Below are 23,196 nucleotides of genomic sequence, written 5' to 3'. Positions count from 1 at the left end.
TTTGACATTTTCCTTCTTTTTAAGTAGGGGGACTTCAAAAAGTCGCGGGCACCCTCCCCCACCCCCCGCAGGCAAAGTGCGGTGGGCAGGCTCCAGGGTGCGGGCGGGAGGTGAAAGCGCCAACCACGCGTGTCCCGGCGCAGGTGCCGGGGGGCGGCGGCGGCGGCCACTCCGCAGCGTCCGCTCGGGAGGAGAGTTCGCGGTAGATCTTGGGATGCCTTGCAGATGCAAAATGTGTCTCTGGCCAGCAGGAGGAAGGAAGAGGAAGTGAGAGCAGCGGCAGCCGGCAGCGCAGCAGCCGGCGGATCCCCAGTGTAAGTGCGTGTGCGCGGGCGAGGATGGGCACGGGATAGAGGCAGAGCCACCCACACCGCCGCGGCCCTGAGCTGGGGGACAGAGTCTCTGGCCCCCCTTCAATGGTCACGGGTCGCCAGAGCTCTGGTCTCGGGGAACCCTCGCCGCCACCGCCGCTGTTCTGCGACCCCGGGCAGGTTTGTAAAGTTTCCTGGGCTGGCGCCGCGCCCCGACTCGCTGACCTCAGCGCGGCCGGGGAGGGAGCTGGGGCTGGGGCACGGGAGGAGGCGCCCTGCTTTGCGGGGGGACTCCGAGCGCCGCGGAGACACTTTTGTTTCCTCCCCGGGGGCGCCGCGGCTGCAGCGGGGGTGGCCGCGGCGCTCGGCGGGGCGAGGGCTGCGGGCGCTCCCGGGCGCTCGCAGTTGGGGAAGTCTGGGCAGAGCCGGGTGGCTGGTGTGGGAGTGGGAGCGGGAGCGGAGGGAGCGGGCGCGGGGGATGCAGCGCAGGGCCCCGGCCCGGGAACCCGCGGGGAGGATTTGGCTGGGGCCGGCTGGTGGGGGCTGCCGGAGGACAGTGCTGCTGGAGCTGGGGTACTGGGGACCGGAGAGCGTGGGATTTGGGGGTTGGAGACCCGAGAGGCTGCGTTGGAGAAGGGACTGGCTGCTTGGACTCTGGCTTTTCTCTGGCACTGGCAGATGGGAGGGAATTCCTCGGCCGGCGCGCTCTGGGGAGGGGACTGCGAGGGGCTAGAGGGATGGAGGGCCCGAGGGGGCGGTTGGGGCGGCAGGGACTCGCGAGGGAGGCAGTAAATGCCCGCCTCCTGGGGACAAGCCGGGGTCCCCCGCTGGGACCGTGAATTACGGCGGAGGAGGGGGGCTTCTGTGGGAGATCCCGGCATGGAAGGTGGGGGGGGCACCGGGCGCGCCTTCTGAGTAGGGGACAGCGGAGCTCGGGGGGTCCTGGAATCCGAGCTGTGAGCAGCAGCGGAGATCGCCAAGAGTAGCTTTGAAGAAGAGGAAATACAGAAGTCAGCCGGCCGGGGGGTGCGCGCGTGTGATTGGGGTTGGGAAGTCCGTGTTGTGTCGCGGGCGCGCGCGAGGGCGGCGAGCGTGTGAGCGTGTGAGCGTGTGTGTGTGTGTGTGAGTGTGTGAGAGAGAGAGAGAGAGCGCGACCGCGAGGGGCTCCAAGGCTGGGGACTTCCCGCCAAATGACCCTCTCCCGCTTGGGGGCCGTTTGAAGTTCGTTGGCAGCTCCCGGCAGAGGTTTTTGGCGGTCGGACCTGAGTTGACCTAAAGCTGCAGGACTTGGCCTCCCGCAGTGACCTGGCCCCCCCGGGGCCTCTGGACAGCTCCTGGGACTCACTGAGCATATTTTGTGATACCCTGTGCCTCGCACCCTGGGCCTCCTAACACCCCTGGTCATGAATGAGGCGGACTTAATCCCTTGTATTCAAGATTTCAGAGAAGCCAAGACAAGGGTTTCTGCCTCAGGGGACAGAGGCTGTAGGCTCCTGGTTTAGCGCTGCCCTTGCTTGGGAGTGGGTGGAGGAGGTGGGGCAGTGGAAGAATTTAGGAGGTGTTTGTTTTTTATAAAAGTAATTAATGATGTGTATTTATGCATTAGCTCTTTGAGGGTTAACATTGGGAAGGAGAGGGACATAACCCCACTCAGGTTCACTTTTACGTTAAAAAGCCTGTTAGGAACTATTATTAAGGGCCTCTCTTGGTCATGGTTTTTCATCTCTAGCCTCCATACCTACTTCCCAAGGTTATTTCAAGGATTTTCCTCCCCCAGTTTGCAGAACCTCAGAAGCCCAGATCTCCTGCTGTCATGTGGCAGACTTTTTTTTATGGTTGCCCTTCTGAACCTCTGCTCTTTACTATGGTACATTTCCTCTCTCTTGAGGGCTGTGGTTAAATGTTGCCTTTTTTCCTACTATATTTATTACTCAGATTTTTTTTTTTTTTAATTAGATGGACTGGTTGTCTAATTGGGAAATTGAGGGAATGACCTGGAGTGTTGGAACTCTGCAGGGGGATGGGGTCAGGAGGGAAGGGAACTGGGGAGGAAGCTTGGTAGGTTATCAGGGAAGGGGAGGTTGTGAAGTAGGCCCCGGGAGGCCTGATTCTTGTGGAATCCAGGAGCAGGCATTGGGCTACAGGGTGGGTGGTGTTATTAATGGTCATATCTCCACGCCCACCCCCTTTCCCATGTCTTATCTTTCTGCCTTTTAATTTTTTAAAGATTTATTTATTTTAGACAGAGGGAGTGTAGGAGGGAGGGAGAGAGAGAATCTCAAATAGACTCCCCACTGAGCTGGGGGTGGGGTGCATGGGGCTCTATCCCACAATCATGAGATCAGGACCTCAGCTGAAACCAGTCAGATGCTGAACAAACTGTTACCCAGGTGCCCTTCTTGCTTTTAATTGCAGCCATTCTGACCACCTACATACTTCCTTTTCTCCAACTTCTCTCCCCAGGACCTTTGCACATGCTATTCCTTTTACGCAAGTAAGTTTTCCCCACATGTCCAGATGGCTCACTGCCTTGCTCACTTCAGGTCTCTCTCTGCCCAGTTGTCAGCTTGCAGGCAGCCTTTCCTGATTATCTCATGTAAAATAGCAACCAACCTCTCTCTGGTCCTCTTAAATAACTCGGTTTTCCCTCTTAGCACTTATTACCCCCTCGCATTATATATTCATTTGTTTATTTGATTATGTCTCTTTCCCCCATTAGGACGGAAGTTCCATGAGGGCAGGGACCTTGTCTTGTGTATAGGTCCACCTAGACTGATTCCCAGCAGACTAGGTGCTCAGTAAATAATTGCTGATGGACTGAATAAGAGATCACTGTTATGGGAAATATACCAGGGAAATATTGCAGCATCAGTGGCAAGGGGACCCAGGTAACAGGCTTTTGTTTTTTTCTTTGCCCTTCCCACCATACCCAGCTGCTCCTTTTGCAGACCGCCTTTGCTGGAGCTGACTCAGAACTTTCAGCCTGAAGGAAGAGAGAGGCAATTCCTTGGGAGAGTGGAAAATCAGTACGACTTATTGATAACGCATAACCATTTCAGATCTGGTGTTTGTTTTATCATCCTCCTTGGAGAAAGTCTTTTCAAAGCATGTGTTGCTTTAGCCAAAGAAATACTCCTCTAGGAGGAAGGGTGTTACTGTGCATGGAGTGAAGTCAGAGATAGCCACTGTATCCTGCTCTGCCCTCCCAGAAAATGGAGGTGGAGGCAGAGGGAGAGAAGGGGTAAAGGGAGGAAGGACAGGGAGGCAGAAAGAAACTTAGTGGGAGATGCAGGGGAGAAGACAAACAAGAAATATCTAGGACTAGAAAAACAAGAGAGGTAACAGATGAGGGGCTTCTATAGTGCTTCTAAATCTGAAGCATCTATGAAATTACAGTATGGATCTAGGACAATACTTAAGTGTTTTAAAGTAATTTACCCCCTTTAGGTGTTCGGTGTGAATGGGTGGGGAGAAGTGGAGGAAGGGAGTGCTTTGAAGTCCTTGCAGAGAGGATGTGGCTGGGGCCATGCCAAGGGGCTCTACTGAGTGCACACTTTGCTTACCTTATCATCTTTCTTAACACTGAAGGTTCAGTTTAGAGCTAATCATCCCTATGGAGGACATTTCCTGTCCTGATCTAAGACAGCTCTTACCCTGAAGGTTTGTAACTGAAGCCTGCCACTGCTTTAATGCCTGAAACCATCCAAGTGGGTAGTTCGGTTTTTCCGACTTTCATTCTGTTGAATTGGGAAAAGGTGGGGAATTACTAAATGCTCTCTGCATCACAAAGCCTCAAGTGTTTGCAGCTAATTACACAACTCCAGTTCGGCTTCCTTCTTGTCTACTAGTCCAGGGTTTTTGAAGTTTAGGCTTGCAAGCCCGGTATAGATCTGAGTATATTGATCAGGTCCAAACCAGCAGTTTAAAAACATGAAGTGAAAGAAAGTACAATGGACAACTGGGGCGTTTTACACTAAATTTTTTGTTTTTTTAAACAGACAGTCTTAATGTCAAGTGTATTGCTTAATGTGGTATAAAAAAAAAAAAGTCTGTTTTAATAATTCTGGAGGCCCTAGGAATCTACCTTTTCAACCAATTTGCCAGGGATTCTGATGACCGTGGTTCACAAGGCCATACATTAAGAAATACTTAGCTGCTCCCACCCTCTTACAAAATGCTTTTGGTTTAATCTCCTCCAAGAGCTGCAGTTTGCAAATGTTCAAGCAGAAGCAGTAAACGTGTCAGCCGTGGACTTAACTGATAAAATGCTGCTGCTGATAGGACGTGATGGTCGTGATTCCGCCCCATTGTCACAACTGGAAATCCAGTTGGTGTGTTTGTCACTTAGCGATACAGAGAGGCCGCAGATTCATTCGAAATTACTCTTTCCTCTTACCAAGAATAAAATGACTGAATGTCCTATTTTCTGCCCAAGTTTTAGTTTTGAGCTTTGGAGGTCTTTGAGCTTTTCAGGTCTTGGGAACTTGCCTCTGCTCAACTTTTCATTGTTGACACCCAGTATTCCCCATGTGCGTATTTTAATTACTTTCAGACCTTTGCAAAGACGGTAGTCACGTTTCCTAGTGGCTGCCACACTGCCATGATACATAATTAGATAAAACATTTTAGGTGACTTGGGCTTGGGACCAGCCAACCGAAGAAGAGAAAGGACAAGAACTTGAGCTCTGGCTGAAACAAGGCTGTTGAAGACCACCCATCTGGGGGACAGAGTGTGGCTCCCATGAGGCCTAGCACCAGGCGATCAGGTGCAGGAAAAGCCACTTCTGAGTGCCTCCTACACACACGCATTGCAGTTTGCTATCCCCCCCCCCACCCGGCCCAGTGATTTAGGTTGTCTGAGTGTTAACAGTTAGAACTTATTTATAAGAGCCTGCGCTGAAACCCGAGTAGGATCCAGGAATAAGTTAGCTGTGTTTTCCACACCTCCCCAGGATAAGTGCAGGTACAGTTTAAGCCGAGTTCTGTCACCGGCCTAAGGTGGAGTAACCGTGAAGTATCCCATAGGAATCCGTGTGGGAGAAGGAATGCTTTCTCACCAAACGGAATTAACCACAGCAACAACCTGGCGTGGCGCTGAGTGGAGAGATTAGTCACATGTATAAATAGAAGGAGATGACGATTCTCAAGTCAGTGTTCTAGGCCCCCACAAACACTGGTTTCCAGAATCTGAGCAAGATTATTATTGGAACCTCAATTTTAGGAATTGAGGCTGTAGTTTTGGCTATTTTAGTTCTCACGTTAATTCAGGGAACGGAACTTTCCTCAGTTAGAAAACGTTTACTACTTGCTGGACGCCAGGACTGCGGTGTGTCTGGTGGGTGGTGGACAGTGGTTGGAGGGCGCCATGTTCCAGTAAGCCCTGACCCGGCATTGCCCTAGAGATCTTGGAGTCACAGGATCCAAGTGATATTTCCCTTCTTGCCTCGACAGCTGACACCCTTCTTCCTGGAATGCGGCTTTGCAAAGGGTGGAGAACAGGCAGTAGAGCATTATTATCCCATTTTATGGATGTAGCTTAGAGGACTGCAATGTCACAGGGATTGTTGGAGAGTCTCTCTGAGCCTACACCCAGCTTTTCTGTCTCTTTTCCCTTGTTCCTTTCCCAGGCACCATGATGCCGGTACTGGTTATTTTCTGCCCTTGTTGGTTCTCTAGCTTGGTCTGAGGCCAGGCCTGCCGTGTTGTGCTATGCTGCTGGGCATCCAGGAAGCCCTTCTCTCCTGTCTGCTGGTAGAAATGCCCTGGGTTGCCATGGCTCCCAGGGAGGTGTCTTCTGCCACTGAGGCCGAATTTGGCTGAATTGGTGCCTCCCTTTGGATATCTCCCCCACAGCCAAACTTCTTAGCCTTGAGAGGGTTAGAGGATCTTTCTCGTGGGGACAGCATGCCCACTCCCTAAGCTCATGATATTGAAGCATATAAGCCAGAATGGAATTCATTAATCAAAAATGAGAACACTGTTTACCAAGGAGAATAGACACTTATTATTTAGCAAACACTTTTTCCCCCACTCTGTAGATGAGTCATGGTGAGAGCAAAAGCTTGGAACCCGTTGGTGGTGGGAAGGGACCAAGTAGTGAGTAGGGAATACATATAATGGAGTCTTAACTTGTGCTATTTCTTTGGCCCCATAGATTCATACCAACAAAGGTGGCCAGAGACTGGAGTCTTTAAACCGGGGCAGTTCCCCACGGGCTGACACCGAGGCTATCGATTCTGTTCATTCTCTGCTTGCGGGCTGTTGCCCCTTCTATGTTGACCCTTCATTTCAGGCGGTCTCAACCTAGCGCTTTTGACGTTTGGGGCTGGATAATTCTTTGTCGAGGGCGCTGGCCAGTGCGTTGTAGGAAACACCAGCTTTTTTGGCTTCTACCTACTAGATGCCAGTAGCAACACCCAGTTGTGACAACCAAAAATGCCTCGAGACGTTGCCAGTGGTCCCTCCAGGGCCACCCTCACCCCCGAGTTGAGAGCCATTGTTTTGTTTTCTTGCATAAGTTAAGACTAACAGATGTGCTGTCAGATAGGCTAGACTTGACAGCAACTATAAATGCCCCAGCTTTCTCTCTACGGCTTACTCCTCAGACCCTAATGTGGTCTGTTCTCCTATGGGTGGTCTCACCCCTGTATGATCTTTAATTTCCTCCAGATCTTCACATTTCATCTGGAGTTTCCTTCCTTCCCGTGTTACCATTGTCTTCCTAACCCAGCTCAGTTTTGCCGAGTTTCACGTGTGTTTCTTCCTGGTATGCTATGGCTGGAGAGACCTATAGCGAGTGATTTTGTGTTTCCGTTTCCACACAAGGTCTAGAATCCTGGCCACTGTTTGCTGTAGTAACCATACCCTCTACAGAATGGGACTGTGGTAAACGAAATGAGGGAGGGGGTTCACGAGGCTCAGTTTGGCTCATTCAGAGACCTCTGTCACCAGATTAAGGAAGTGTCTGCGTGGGAATGAGTTAACAGGGTGAAACGCCGCCTCCCTTGCTTGTACAATGTCCCTGGGCTAGTTGGATAGTCACAGATGCTGCTGTTCCATTAGTGGGACCTGGACATTGAACTGGTCAGGGGAAAGCCTTTCAGGTGTGTCTCTCTGTGAAGTCCTTTCCTCCTCTGTCCGTTAGATTTCTGTCCTAATCTTGCCTCATTTGTTTCCTTATGTAATTATCTGTCGACCTTTTATTTACCTTCGATGTTTGGCTGCAGTAACTGTGCAGAGCAGCCTCTAGTGGCTTAAGCAACCTAGAAATACGGCCACTTGGGGACTGGCTATGACTCCCAAGGCAGCAGCCTCCTTATAAGTCACAGCCCTATAGCAACCCTCCACCCTTCCTTCCGCCCTTTGTGCCTTTTTTTTTTTTTTTTTTTTTTTAGTTTGAAATTGCATTTAGAGAACCAGCATTTGGTGCTGTGGGCTTCTGTGGTTGAGCAGTGCTGGATGAGCTATATTTTCCAGGCTGCTACACACAATTACCCTTAATTTTGAAGTGTAATGCATTTCAAAATAATTTTTTTTTTCTGTTTTCGGGCTCTTTAATCCAAACGTAGAGCCGCAGCTGGCTTTGCCCATAGCCCTGAAAAGACATGTGGCTTGGGAGGTAGAGCTAGTGGAAGGACTTTGGTTAGATTGCGTATTTTTGGCCGAGTGAAGACTGAATTCCAATAGCACTGAGTAAGGCTGGTTTTTTTCCTTGACTCCTGACCACTATCCCCCCTTAGCCCCACCTCACCATTTTCATAGCATTTTTATAGTGGACCCCGTGCCCTAGTTAGTCTTAATACTGGGCCACTCTGTGGGAAGTGATGGAGTCCTCAAAAATTCAGATTTGGGGGAAGGAGACTGATTCTTTCATATACTTACTAGTAAGTATGTGTGTCTGTATGTGCGAGAGAGAAAGATGCACGCACGCGCACACACACACACACACACACACACACACACACATCCATGCAGTTCTCCTAATAATGAAAAGTCTTTAAATGCAAAGAAACTTATTATATCAGCTCCCAAATCCCATTTTCTCTAGTGCTTGTCACATTTATATCAAGTCACTACAAATCTCATTAAATCAAAACCTTTAGCAAGAAATGAATATGTTTCCATCATCTTTAGACTTTCTCTACTGCCAGAAAGTGACTTCAACTCATTAGGACCGTTTTCTCAATTACCATCCATTCTTCTTCAGTGGAGAGTTTGGGGAAACATTTGCCTGGGTTTATACAAGAGAAGCACAATAAAGTTTTATTTATTAATTGTAGTATATTTCAATAAATAAATGTGCGACTTACATTTAAAATGCATCTTTGTGTTCAAACAGGAATATTGCTAGGCTGACAGCACCCATCACAATACATTATTTACATGATTCATTCATTTATTTATTCAGCAACCATTTTGACTGCATTTTACGTTCTGTAGTCAGGGCACTCCCTGCACATTGTAAGATCCACTTCATGGGAGCAGTATGGGGAGACAGACCCATTAAGAGACACTCACAGTGGAGGGTGGTAAATGTACGCGTATGTAGACTGTTTGCGGATTGCAGAGGATAGAGTTCACAATGAAGGGACTTTGAGAAAGATCTGGAAAGCTGAGTATTAAAAGGAAGAACAATATGACGTGTCCAAGGAATACAGCAGTCAGGAGAAAGTCTGAAAGAGGCCTCATGTCAACTCCTTGGGGCGCTGGGCATCCATTGAGTGGAAAGGAAAAACAAAGGATTTTAGGGAAGGAAAAGACGCAATTGGAAGTCAGTGAGAAATCCAGCTCCCAGGGCAACAGGGAAGGTAGATTAGAGGGTGAGGCAGGAAGGAGGTGCCAAGGAGAGATGGAAGCTGTCAGTTTCTTCCTTCTGGGCCTACCCTAAGAAACACTCAATCTTGGTCAAATGAAGAAGTAAATAAAGCAGGAGGCTCGCTGTGTAAATGCAACTCTCTCTGCCCCTACCTGCTAGTCTGAGTAGTGGACCATCCTTTTCCTTTAAGGAGGCAGCTTCTGGAGACCCCCTGGATGGATGCAAGTCAGAGAGAAAGGATGTTGACAGCGATGAAAGAAGAAAGATTTGGTGACTGATTGGATTTGGGAAGAAGGGAAAAGCAGGAGTCTTTGAGGTTTAAGGCTAAATATATACATGCTTGTCAGTTGAGGGTTCTAGTATCTTTTGGGCTCTGCCTGCTGACAGACTTGGTGTAAGTTAATTATTATTCTTGGCCTCAGTTTTCTTATCATTCAATTTTTTTTAAGATTTTATTTATTCGTTTGAGAGAGAGTATAAGCAGGTGGAGAGGCAGAGGGAGAAACAGACTCCCAGTTGACCAAGGAGCCCGACATAGCGCTCGATCCCAGGACCTGGAGATCATGACCTGAGCCGAAGGCAGAAGCTTAACCATCTGAGCCACCCAGGCACCCCTTAGTTTTCTTATCATTCAAATGGAGATAATCTAAGTCCCTGCTTCTTGGAGCTGCTGAGGCATTAAATGGAATGATGACCGTAAAGTAGGATACCCCTATAGCAGTGCATTGGATTTGCTGAGGTTATTATTACTAATTTAATAGTTCCTATTCAGGTCTTTTGTTCAAATATCTTGCTAAAATCCTTTAAAGACATGCATTTATTATTTTATCTTCCTTATGAGTTGTAAGTAGCCTAGGAAATTCCTCCTAAGATTTTTGCTAGACTGTTAGTTTGATTTATGTAACTTTTCCTCAGAGGTAGACTGCTGAGATACAGGTCAGGGAAAATCACAATCGATTGTGAATTAAAAGAATGGACATAATGAATCCTGTTAGCAACCTGAGGTCCTGAAGAAAAGCTCTTATAAATAGGTCTCTATTTCCCATTCACTTGGAACTCACCTGGGGTTTTGTTGTTTTATTTTATTTGCCTCGTGTAGAGAGAATGGAGGTTGTGAAATGAGGCTCTTTCCCTTTCCTTAAATCCAGCTTTTGGGCGGGGCTATTTGCACTCACCCCGTGTAGAAGGAAGGCCAGTGAGAAACCCCCAGTTAGTGGAGTACCAGGGGAAGAGCCATCGACAGGAATTTAATTCAGTTGAACTGGATTTCATGTGATTCTGTTGCCTACTAAGGAAATTCAGTCGTTCCAGTAAGACTTGGTAAATGTCCCCTTCTGAATCATCTGAAGCCTTCCGGGAAGTGGGAGATTGTTAATCTTCATTGGCAGGTGGGTGGTAGTAAAGTGTTAGTAATCTTTCTTGTTTGATCTGAGCCTGTCACACCAATTAACAAATACTCTGGGGATAAAACAGAAAAATTAAGGTTGGATGACTACAGTTCTGAGTGTTAGACCCAGGATAGCTGTGTTGGCCCAGCATAATGTCACGTACCAACTTTCCCTTTGCAAAGTGTCTTAGGTTGGACAATTCATTTTATGGCCACCTATAGAAGTAGAAGTAGAAGACACCTGTTTCCATTTCTGTTTATTCTTTCTGGCTATTGCCAGTTTGTTTGGGTGACTTTTCTGCTTTATGTGCCTTCAGGAAGGCAGCCACTAGCTCACAGACTCACCAGCTCATTAAGCAGTAGCTCATGTACCTGTCACTTGGTAATGGCTTTCATGAGTGGATGGAAAAAAAAATCAACCTCAGTACAGATGTTAAACTGCTGTGAAGTATGGGTGTGGAAGAGAACTGTGCAAATGGAAACTACTCTAAACTTGTGTTTTGAAACGTTTATCTTCCCCTCCCCACCCCCGACTACTAGAGTTGTGAAAAGTCCCTCATCTAATCACTATATGCAAATCTTGTTTGGCACGTGACAAATTGCACACTATTTTCAGTGTAAAATAAATTTCCACTCACTCTCTCTTCTCCCAAGCAGGGTGATAACTAGGGAACGTTCAGCTGCTGGATTGTCGGCTCTAGAGCAATACCTCTACACTATGTATTAGGATTGGTGTGTAGCTTTAAATGGGATCTGATGGGAAATGTTTGAAGACTCATAACAAGATTTCTACCATGAAATACAGATTTACAGTAAATCACTGGAGAATTATATTCAGACCAAGGTATATAACAGTTTCACAGTGATTCAGACCCATTGACTTACCCTGTACCCATTTTACAGGTGAGGAAATCTGTCAGAGAGGCTGACTGCCCAACATCATGCAGATCCAAACTGAATGCTCTTTTCTGCAGCACACCTAATGCCAGCTCTCCTGCAGCCGAGTCCCCCTCCATTTGTCAAATTTGTTTTTGCCTCCATTGAGCCTGTTGTGCTGGGACTTCGTATTGACTGGCCATGCTGCTTGGTGGAGAATATGCCATGAGAGCTTTGCTTCAGGAGCCAGTGAGAGCACACCGTCAGGGTCATTACCTCAGCCAGGGCTGACTGCCAGCAAGATGGCAGGGGGAAGAGGGCAGTCGTGGTGGATTCACTTATGTTCCCAGGAGACACTCTTCCACTGTCCTAAGAATTGTGTTGCGATTCCTGCAGACTGGTTTAGGGCCATTTTCAATCTTTAAATACGCCGCTAACGATTCTGGCATATGAAATTGCCATGAAACGGTCTGAGAATTGACCCCAGGAGCTGAGAATGTTAAGGCACCTAAAGAGGTACAAGAGTATAAGAAGCCAAAGCTCCAGGTTTGTTTTGATTTCAAACTACATCTTTCAGACAATGAATAGGCTTTAGGGTAATTGTAACCAGATCAATGCGAGGCCCAGAGAAATGGCACAATGGCAGCTGTAAAATTGAGTTTCACTCTTCTTTCAGACCCTGGAAATTGCATTAAGAAGAGTTGGAGTCATCCATTTGAAGTGAAAAGTGCCAAAGAAGGTACCGAGTGTCCTATACATGGGAAGGGGAGCTACCACAGGACTTCAGTCTTTAGGATCCCAGACACACTAGAGCCCTTAACTTGTAAGAGAGGGTCGGGGCATGCTTGATGGCTACCGTGGGTCTGATTTTGCCTCCAGCATTTCCTTTTAAAATACTTTTTAATTCATTTGTTCATCCACAAATATTTATTGAGCACCTGCTAGGTACCATGGCGCAGGGCGGGTACTAAGGGACACATAAACAATGGTGAGTCCCCTTCCTATGAAAAATAGCAGACGTGTTGCTGCTTTCTTGGGCTGCTCTTGTGGAGGAAATGTACAATGATCAAAGGATCACACGAAGGAATGTGACATTTAAGCTGGGGCCAGGGCTGGGGAAGAAAGGTGCTGATGCTGGAAAAGCCTACGGCAAGGGATTCATGTAGTCAGAGAGGGCTGGGAAGAGAGTGGGCTTCTGTGGGGAACGAGGAGTCCCTGCAGATGCCTAGTGAATGTGACGAGCAGATGCGGGGGTTGAAGGAACGCAAGAGCAGAGTGCCGGGGGCTGGGAGCTCACCAGGCCTAGAATAGTGGAAAGGAAGGCTCCTGGGGATCAGGGGTCTGGGTCTTTATCAGAAGAGCAGTGAGGGGCGCCTGGGTGGCTCAGTGGGTTAAAGCCTCTGCCTTTGGCTCAGGTCATGATCCCAGGGTCCTGGGATCGAGCCTCTCATTGGGCTCTCTGCTCAGCGGGGAGTCTGCTTCCCTCTCTCTTTGCCTGCTGCTCTGCCTACTTGTGATCTCTGTCCAATAAATAAATAAAAATCTTAAAAAAAAAAAAAAAGAAGAGCAGTGAGAAGTCACTGGAGCGTTTCACCTGAGGGAGCGATGTGTTCAGATGTATGCATTGTAAAGGTTTTCCTGGCTTCATTGTGTAAATCTTACATTATTTAAAATTGGTCACAACGTGACCGCACTCTTACCACTTTTAGAATCTAACAGTTTCTAAAACAACCAATTTAGTCACTAGTGTCTCCTTCAGATTTTAAACAGCAGCTTACCCAAGATTTAGCACAGGTATCACCACTACTTAAGAATGATACAGTAGCTGGTTCCATGGTTCTCGGACTTCCAGCTGCCCAAGCATTGCAGGGCACCCAGAGACTACGTTCTCACGGGTCCCTCAGGACCCAGTGATGCCAGTGGTCCCGACTCCACTTTGAACAGCATCATCCCCAAAAGTGCTAAGGAGTAAAAAAAGAATATAAACCCTGAGGTAAAACACTGAGAGGCGGCCAGTAGAGGAGGGAGCCTCTGTTCCTGCCTAGGTTTTAACTTGGACCTGTTCTCTCGGTCCTGGAGGGATTTTCTTCTAGTGCACCTGAAATGGATTCTAAATCCTTTGAGTTTCTTCTAATTTATTTCCTAATCCTTTCATATGCAGCTGTTTTCTCAGATCTGTGGCTTATTCCCTCTGTGTCTCTGGTATTTCACTTTACATTTTGTCGCCATTTTAATAAGAATCTTTTTATGTAAGTCCTAAATGAGGTTATGGGGCACGGAGGTGGTGGGGAAGGCCGGCTAGCTGAGGCAGGGGGATGAGAAGCCCCTCTGCGGATTTGCTTACTCTGCCCTCTGGAGCCAGAGGCTCGGTGTGTTCTGGAGTTCTGCCAAAGTAAGACCAGTCCACGGTTCCCGTCTTAGAGAACTGTTTGCGGCTGTTCTCCAGAGAGGGTAGGATCCCAGAATTCCTGCTCAGGTGCAGTTGGGTTGAAATGGATATCAAGGGCAGACTTTAGAGCAGAAAAGAAGTCACAGAAAAGGCATCCACCAATTCAGTGGGTGAGCCGAGAGTAAAGTGCCCTGGACCCATGTCTCCCTCTGGTCTGCATGGCATGACTCCGTGGTCACCTTCTCCAGGAACCTTCCTGGATGTCCTGGTATCCTCTCCTAGGACACATTGAGTCCTTCTCTGTGCTGAGTAGATGGGAGTTCCCGAAGGTGCATGTTCCCAGTGCTGAGCCCATAACAGGTGCTCAGTCAATGTTTTCCAGAATGAAGCACTGTTACCCATGCACATGAGCACTGTGTCCTACAGTCCCTTTGGGAAGAGCCCTTAAAAATGGCTTCTTTGTCCCTGAGTGAGGAGCCCAAGGACACGTGGTTCAGGGATGTAACTCTCATTGTACACAGTTTTGCTAAAGACCAGTCCTACTTCAGCTCACTGTGACTGAGGGCCAGACCAGATGTCCGAGGTGGGAAGGCCAACGGCCGTGGCTTTGCAATGTCTAGGCCCGTGGTTGCAACGGTCACTGCCTTCCTGTCCTTCCACGGCCCCCAGTCTACCCTCGATGTAATGAACTTTCCAGAGGAGGAAACCACTGTTTTGTCATTTGCATTCCTGTCTACAGAAGTATTTATACCTCATGTAGCTACCTGTCATTCTCTCCTACTCACCAGAAAGCCTGTGGGCATAGATATTGGAGACCATCACTTGTATGAATGCTGAAAACATTTCTTGGCTTAAACCCTGAAACTGCTCTCCCTTTGTGCCTTCATCCACAGTTGAGCCACTGTTGAATCTGGAGAGAATGCTTCTCTCTTCCTTCCTCTCCAGTGCCTGTGGGCAACCAGGCATTTGTGACACACACTGGGGGCTGGGATCCCTACCACATATGTGGTTACCCACACTTCATTTATTACAATCTGAGAGCACCGTGGCCTTGATAATTTATGTTTCTAGGCTATAATTGCATATTATTTTTCTAGCAGCTATCAAGGGTTTCAGCTAGCAATTGAAACTTGATAGGTGTCATGGCTCTTCATGGCTGGAATGATTAATCCTGATGTTCCAGTGCTGAGCCAAGCCCATTTCTTTGAAGCCAAATAACACACACACAGTAAACCCCAAACTTGAGTGTTCCGAGTTCACTCCAAAAGTAGAGCATATTCAGGCCTTTGGAACCACATTCCCGGATCTTCCACAGCCCCTTTCTCCCTTAATTAAATAAACAAATAGTGACTTACTCCCCCAGCATGGGGATTCTGCCAGTTGCTGAGTATGTCTAGTTCAGTTATACATTCTGGAGCTGGAGAGTGACTACCGATGGGCTCCGGGACCCACTGGAATGGGTATGAGAAAGAGCTGAGCTAAAAATCTCTGATCACCTCAATTCCAGAAGCACTGTCACTGGCTGGTGGGTCACCAGTGACATTTTGGGTCTCCTGGCATTAGTCAGTTCAGAGCCAGTGTCCAGTAATCCCCAAAAGGTCTGATTATTTCCTTTTCCCCAAGGTATATCCCCTCCCCCCAAAGAAAGCCTAGAGGCCCCTTCGGAGGAAAGCTAGGAGAATGAGTAACAGTATAAATTTTTGGCAATCTACGAGGGTCCATCCTCAAGGGGATGTGGCCTCCCCTTCATTTAATGGGTCCTGGGCCTCTAAACTGCTTCAAGCCTGGGGTTGGATGGAGAGGCCATGACTGTTTTTATGATTTGGGTCAGACTTTTGTCCATCTGACTTACAGCTTTTCTGCTTCCACCAGATTAAGAATTTAGTGGGCTTCCCGTCTTCCCTTCTGGAAACACTGCGACTAACTAGCCAAGACCAATATTCTGATTGGTCCTTGGTTCTGCTGTCCATGTGGTAACCACACCATGCTAGAAAGTGCTTGGAGCCCCTGCCCAGCTGGAGGGCTGATCTCCCCCCATCCCCAACTAGCCCTGCCCTCCCTTAGACACTTTGCAGAACGGCTTTGGGGGAGCAAGAGGCAGGAGGGGCTTTGTAGCCATACAGACTGAGGTTGAAATCACTCACCGTGTACTTGCTGGTGGCAAATTTGTTATGTTCTCATGACTCCTGTTTCCTACTGGATGAATGGAAATGGTGCCCACACGTTGTCACAATAAAATGAAAAATGTCACCAGGGAATGGAGTTCTTTGGCCTCAGCGGGTGTGCAGTAGACGTGAAAGCATATATGCTTTCTGAACCTCTTCTCCAGAATTGTGTTTTCAAGCCCATTGGTTGGTTGGAAGGGATGAAATTAGGAGTCACAACGGACTCCCAGGATGCACGGTTTGTGGCTAGCTTCCAACACCCTTCAGGTTTGCTCAAGACTCTGAAGTATATGCTGGATTTTAACTGTTGTAGGGGAAAAAATGGCATTTTATTAGCATAGGTTATGTCTACCAAAAAAGTTCGCATTACCTGTTCTCTGCATTATGATTTAGATTCCAAGTGTTTTCCAGTATCAGAGTTTGGTTGCTGGGTCTTATTTTTCTCTCTTTAGAGAAATAAAGTGTGTTGGGGACAGGTGACCTTCTTAGTACTTACCTGATGCTGTGGGGAGTCCTATTTGTGGGCCCCGTTTGTGGGCTTCATTCATGAACTCATTCTTTAAATGTTCGATGTCAGGGAGATGGTGCTACACCGGGAGAGACTCTGCTCCCTCCAGGGGAGGAGGCGGGCACAGTCAGCACACCCAGAATACAGTGGGACTAACACCCCCATGTAGGCACCAATCACTGTATTAGCCAAAGGAGTGCTTTATGGAAGAGGTACATGGTGAGCTCTGCAGGCTCTGGTGGTCCAGCCATGGAATTGAGGATCAAGAGGCCTGGGTCTTAGTCACAGGATGATACTGAGTCTAACCTGTGTCCTTCCTTGGTTGCCTCGGTTCTCTTACCTCTATAATGCGGAGGGAGGGTGCTCGACATGATAGATCCCAAGCGAAAAACCATGGAGCAGCTGCTTCAGGATCATCTCAGCGGTGAAAACAATTAGAATCTGGGCCCTTGACATCAGAAATTCTGAGTCTGGACAGGTTCTGGAATTCGTATTGACACAAAGACTCCCTGCCCTGGCTAACTGATGCATGAAGGTTCTTTTGGAAGGCCCTGGATGACTTCTGGTTGCCCTTCTTTCCTACAGCTCCATTCTTCACCCTTTAAAACCTAACACACTTCTCAATGTCTCCTTCAGAAAGCCTTCTTGACCTCTGACTGATTGGCCCCTTGATAGGGAATTCATTCATGCCTCTGTCCAAAAAAACACAAACAAAACTTGTCAATGTGCGCTTGCATTGTTTCCATCTCCCCTGATGGCTCAGGAGCTCCTGAGTGTAATGACGGCAGCACATTCATCACCGCGTCCTCTTTGCCCTGCTCACAGGCACGGAGAACGTGCCCAAAGCGGGGTTTCCAGACAGCAAGATAGGAGAGCAGTAAACTGGAGGGCAGCCCCTCTTTCGCTGCCTGTTGGTACTCCTAGAAGAGACTTCAGGGATGTTTCAAACGAATCACTCCAGCATATTTGGGATTGCCCATTGCCTTTCTTAATCTGTGCCAGCCCTTGTTCCCAGATAGCCGCCTGTTCCAAAGACCCCTGCATTCCTCGTATGGCCTCAAGACCTCAGGCCGGATGTGGGATGGCTGAGAGAAGGGAGGACAAGATGACAAGTTGGAAACTAACAGCTTTAACTCAGGTGTTTTGCAAATATAAGTACTCCCAAAATATTATTTGGCATTCGCCTCTCTTTACCTCCTCCCTTCTCCGATCGAAAAGGACAAGCAACAATCCGTGGGCCCCAGTCCTCCTGCGGACAGAATGGAGTCACACTGAGAAAAGGGAAGTTGATTTCCTGGTTGCCCTCCCACGCATGGAGTTCTGGGTGGTGCCATCCCACACTATTTGCATCACTGAGCTACACACACTGCCAAGGCTGCATCTTAAATTCAAACACTTGGATGGGGATAAAGAAAGCCTGAGGGGAAAAAGGTAACACTTCACCAGAAGTGGTGCGTAAGCGCTGTACTTAGTATGTTTTACTTCTGCTTTTGGATTAAGGACAGAACGTTAATTAAAAAATAAAAAGCTCATCTTCTGAGCAGCAATTAATTTGTGTTTGCTCTGCTTTCATCTGTTGAGTCTTTGAATTTTTGAACACATAGAGGCTTGAAAAATATCTCCTAGGGGTCTTTCGAGCGCGCCTTCCCATTCGATTGTTTTGATCGCTAGGCTACATGTTGATTTGGAAATGAACCGCTGTTATAACAAGAAATGCCATCGTACGGTTCTGGTGTCTGATTGTCATTTGGGTGACACAGATGTGTCAGGGCTCTCCGCATATACTCTGTTGTTCACCAGTCCGGCCCAGTGCCTGTCCAGAGTCCAACGTTCCACTTAACCATGACCGCTAGGAAGCAACACAGCTGGATTCATTAGCCCGAGTTATGAAAGCTCCTCTGAAGAGTTATTTTTGTATCCTACAATTTTAATTTTTGGGGACAGGCTGTACCACTTTCCAGGTGCCAAAAGTGATCACTCAGATTTTTTTATTAGGTGCTATTTTAGCTTCAAAAATATTTTATTTTTTATGTACTGCTTTGTGTCTTTGACCCAGTTCTCTTTTCCCTGGGATGTGTGTCCTAAGAGGATGAGCTTTATGATGTTAACAATACCTGGAATATTAATTCCTTTCAAATGAAATCAGTGTCCGCATCCTCCTCCAACACAAATACACACACACACACACACACACACACACAAACACACAACTCTTGCACACAGACTCACGCATTCCACACATCTCTTCCCAAACATGCATCCTTCATATTGATAAAATGTGTTTGGCGCATGTACGGGAAAACTGATTTTCCTCCCTTTTTCAGCAGGAGAAACAGTAGACAGAGGTCTTGTGAGACACAGCTGACGTAACCAAGGGCTCCTAATTGGCCCACCTGGGCAGTGAAGACAATAGTCTGCAGGACTTGGGTACTCCTGGTAGCTGTGCCGGGAAGGAGGGACAACAGACCTTGCAGAAATTCGAGAATGTGCCATTCGCAGATGTGGGCTGTCAGCAGCCATCTCCCCCACTGTAATTTGCTACAGCCTAGAAAAGAATAAGTGACAGCTATTGAAAGGGCTTTAGAATAATTGCACTTAAAAGTAAAGATATTAATGAAAAGACATTTTAGACTACCACTTAGACTTGTTCCTACTCATGATAGGGCTGAACGTTTGTGGGCCATAAAATGGTTACAGAACAGAATCCTTGGTCATTTTATTTATGACTAGTCTACAGAGCTCTTTATGTTTTGTTTTTCCCCTATCTCATAGTGGCTCTGGTTTTGCTGACATCTGAAGGAGGGCGGTATTGTATTGGAGTGAGCTGTGACACATTTTCAGCCTCGGTCGCTGCCAGCGGGGTGAGGTGACTGGGGTTTATTTCGCCTGAGGTGTCAGAGTTCTTCACCATGTGCTTTTCCTAGGGGGAGGGGGCGGAGCAGGTGCTCTCGTTCTTGGCTGGGTGCCATCATCCTGTTATGTGCTTTTTGTGAGTTTTAGCTTTAGAATTTGAAGAAGTCTTTGCCCAAAATGTATCTTAAAAAATGCCTCCCTACTGCCCAGCTAATGTAGCACATTCTGGAGATGTCCTTTTATTCTGTAAATTGAACTGCAGTGGTTGTCCATTTTTGCAAAACATTTTGTTCCAAATAAGTACACACATTAATTTGCTTGACAGAGAAAAAGAGTTGAAATATCTGAACTCAGAAAGTCACAGAGTTCTGTGCCCTTGGTCCTTTTTGATTTCCAGCTGTTAAATGATTTGAATCTAGTTTCTAAAAAGGACCCCTTTGATGGTCTGAACCATGCTTCTTCCTTAGAGGGATCAGTTTAGCTTTGGAAAGTTTAGTTTGTGATTTTTTTCAGGAAAGAAGATTTAGAATATTTTATTGAAAGGATCTTGGAGATTCTCTCTTTCTCTCTCTCTTTTTTTTTTTTTTTTTGTTAAGATTTATTTATTTATTTTAGAGAGCCCGTGTATAAGCAGGAGGGGCAGTGGGAGGAAAAGAGAGAATCTGAAGCAGACCCTGCACCAAGCATGGAGATGGTCATGGGACTCAATTTCATGACCCTAAGATTACAACCTGACCTGAGAAACCAAGAGTTAGCCACTCAACCGACTGAGACACCCAGGTGCCCCAGGATCTTGGAGATTCTAAGTAATGTTTCCCTCGCTATGATATTGAAGAGGGGTTGGGTACTAATGCTGGATTTTAAAATATATTTAAATAATTATTTATTCATTTTAATACGTATTTAAAAAGTATAAATGTGTCAAGCCTATGGTTTCAGATTTTCTTCCATAGGATGAGACTAAGATGAAATAATCTTTTTTTAAAAGATTATCTATTTATCCGAGGGTGAGAGGAGAAGAGGGAGAGGGACATGCAGACTGTGCTGAGCTTAGAGCCCCACGTGGGAGGCTCAGCCCCAGGACCCTGAGATTATGACCTGAGCTGAAACCAGGAGTTGGATGCTTAACCAACTGAGCTACCCAGGCACCCCTAAGATGCAATAATGTTGATATTAAATGTAATAGGGCTGGAAAATGGTCCCTGAAGAGCAAGATTTTGGGAAACGCTGATGTAATCCAAAGGCTGCATTTTGCCTGTGATGAGGCTCCGCAGGGATCCTCTTGCCAAAGTCTGTTTAGTGGCGAGGCTGAGACTGGAATCCAAAGTATGTGATGTTCGTGAAGAGTAACAAGAACAGCTAACATTTATTGAGTGTTTACTGCGTATGATGCAGAGGGATTCACGTACATTATGGAATTTTATTCTCACTGCAGTCCTTTGTGTTAACTTCTGTTAACACTCTCATCGTATAGATAAGAAAATTCAATGCTTAGAGAGGGTGCGTCCCTTGCCCAAGGTCAGAGGGCCAGCAAGGGGCAGAGCCCACCGGAAAGATGGCCTGCACATCGGCTGATCTTAGGTCAATGAGAAGAGTTAACATCAAAGAAGATCCTGGAGAAGAGATCCTTTTGTTAGGAGACCAAAGGCCTGTGGAGCAAATATTTACCGAGAGCTTAACATGTGTGCTGAGCCGCTAGGTGCCAGGGCCCCAGAGAGCATGAAGGGTTTGGTAGCCTCACTGAGTGGGGGACTCCCGTAGAACTTTCTTGGGAAGATTATCTTCATATATTAGCATGTTAAGTGTTGAGAAGCCTGCAGTCAGAAACCTGTTTTCTTTGTAATATTGTTGGTTTTCAAACGCAGTTTAACCACAGGTTCCCTTTTTCTTCAATAAAACCTACTACATTTTGCAGAACCAATATTCTGTGGCGCACGCACTTGGGACCTAACCTAATCCTTTTAAGCTCATTTTACACATGAGAAATCTGAGGTCCATGATGACTTGGCCAAAGTCAAAACTAGTAGTTGGCAGAGTTTGTGTCATTCCCCTGCTCTTTCAGCCAGGGCCTGCCAGGGGCCAGGCCTTCTAGGAGCTGAACTAGGCTTAGCAGTGAACAGATGGACAACAGAAAGATCTATGAAAACGAATTGGTAATTTTAGGTAACAGTAAATCTATGAAAATTGGAAATTTTTACTTTCTCGGCATTCTTTTCAAGCCTGAAGGCACCCCTTTCTCATCTTTGTTTTCCCAGTTTCTAGCACAGGGCAGGAATGCATTTTCAGTAACTGTTTGTTGAATAAATAAATGAGCTGTTGATGATTTGGGTTTTTCCTATTATGTAGCAAAATGGGCAATTAAGAAAATACCAATTGCTGCTGGTTGTGGCGTTATGTTACTCTTTGGGAAGTTAAAAACAAAATGTTCTGGGAGGTCCGAACCTGAAGTAGGTTTCTTGGTCACCCCTGCTAAGAAGTCCAGTTCTGAACAGCATCAACTTCAGACAGTCATTAGAGGACAGGTACTGTAGGACAGAAGTCATGTTTGCAAATCATCTCTATAGGTTTCTCAGCATTGGTAAATTGTCTCATTGCCTAGAATTTTTAGACCACATCTGTTTTTTGATTCCTGGGCTTTTGGCCATGTTGCTAAAGTGTCAGAATCTCTAAGGCTCTACCCAAATTGCTAATATCAAAAGATTCTTGAGGAGAGTATAGCTTGTTCAGATACAAGAGAGATGGGACAGAGAATCTTATTACATGGCCAGTCCTTTATGGCTTGAATTAGGGAGTACCTGTGGGTACTACGCAATCTGGTGATTTTTGTGAACTCTGTAGCTTGTTGTGCCTTCTAAATCTCTACCCATGTGTACCGCGACGGGCTAATGGAAGGAAGCTTTATATACCCAAGCATATGAAAAATGGCTGATGTTAGTATAGAATGAAGGTTCTAGGAGTCTGTTGGGCTAGACATTCTGAGCTGGCCAGGTGATCAGCACTAGTACGAAAGATCTTGTCAAGAAGGTCAGTAAAGCAAATGGCTTTTCCACTTGCATAGCTCCTCCTCTAAGGAATTTGCAACTGTGGAAAGACATTCTGCTATGGAGGAAATGATGGTCTGACACCAGCATGTTCATGGCTCTTTCCAGTTTGCCTTGCTGTCCCAGGAAGAAGGGAAGTGCTGAGCTGGACCTTGTTCAGCATTCCACAGGGGACTCCTTGCTTCCAAGGGACCCCCCCGCCCCCGCCTTGAGGTCCCATGAGGTCCAACTGCAGAGGCCTCAGGAAGCACTCACCCAGCACGTCATCTCAAGCAGATCATTTAGTTTAGGCGGGCCTTTCAAAGAAAGGCATTTTAGTGGTTAGAAATGCAGCCTTAATTTCAGAGAAGGGCATTTTAGTGGTTAGAAATGCAGCCTCTCTGGTAGAGGGCACTTATAATTTAAAAGAAGAGAAAGGGAAATGAATCTGACACCATCTGTCAAATTCATTTCTAGGTTTCTCATGGAAATCTAGGTTTCCCCAAGAGGGTGTTTCCCTGAGAAGGGGTTATTTCATTCTGCACGGCTCTGTGCATCACAGCAAAATCAGTCATCTATTTCTGGGGAAAAGAGGCAAAGAGGGATTGGGGTAAGTATTTGAGAAGTGAAATAAAATGGAAAGCTGCAAGTTTTATTTAGCCTCAGAAGTGAAAGCAGAGTTTTTGGAAGTTAGGTCAAGAGACACAGGCTTAATTGTATCTGTAGGAGTTTCCTGTAGGCTGGAAGAGAAATGTCTGACTAACAAAAAATGGTGAAGTGATGGCATATGTTATTGAGGGGAAATGGTAGATATTGTACCCTTCCATATTTTAGGTAAATAATCTGTAATATAGAATACATTGGTTTGTGGC

At 46.8% G+C, this 23,196-nt stretch overlaps 1 protein-coding gene across 2 annotated transcripts in view; it reads left to right on the top strand.

Annotated features, from left to right (window-relative positions):
* Nucleotides 1–298: 298 nt before the first annotated feature.
* The window catches only part of LOC111147268 (engulfment and cell motility 1), a 524,081-nt gene continuing 501,183 nt past the window's right edge, over nucleotides 299–23,196 (top strand). For both annotated transcript variants that reach the window (XM_022503209.1, XM_022503208.1), the window contains exon 1: nucleotides 299–491. The gene's annotated coding sequence lies outside the window, so the exon portion shown is untranslated. The remainder of the gene's footprint in view (nucleotides 492–23,196) is intronic.

The sequence above is a fragment of the Enhydra lutris genome, unplaced genomic scaffold (genome assembly GCF_002288905.1).
Source record: "Enhydra lutris kenyoni isolate GAN:26980312 unplaced genomic scaffold, ASM228890v2 scaffoldscaffold16, whole genome shotgun sequence".
NCBI lineage: Eukaryota > Metazoa > Chordata > Mammalia > Carnivora > Mustelidae > Enhydra > Enhydra lutris.
This window is presented reverse-complemented; position numbering and strand designations above follow the sequence as displayed.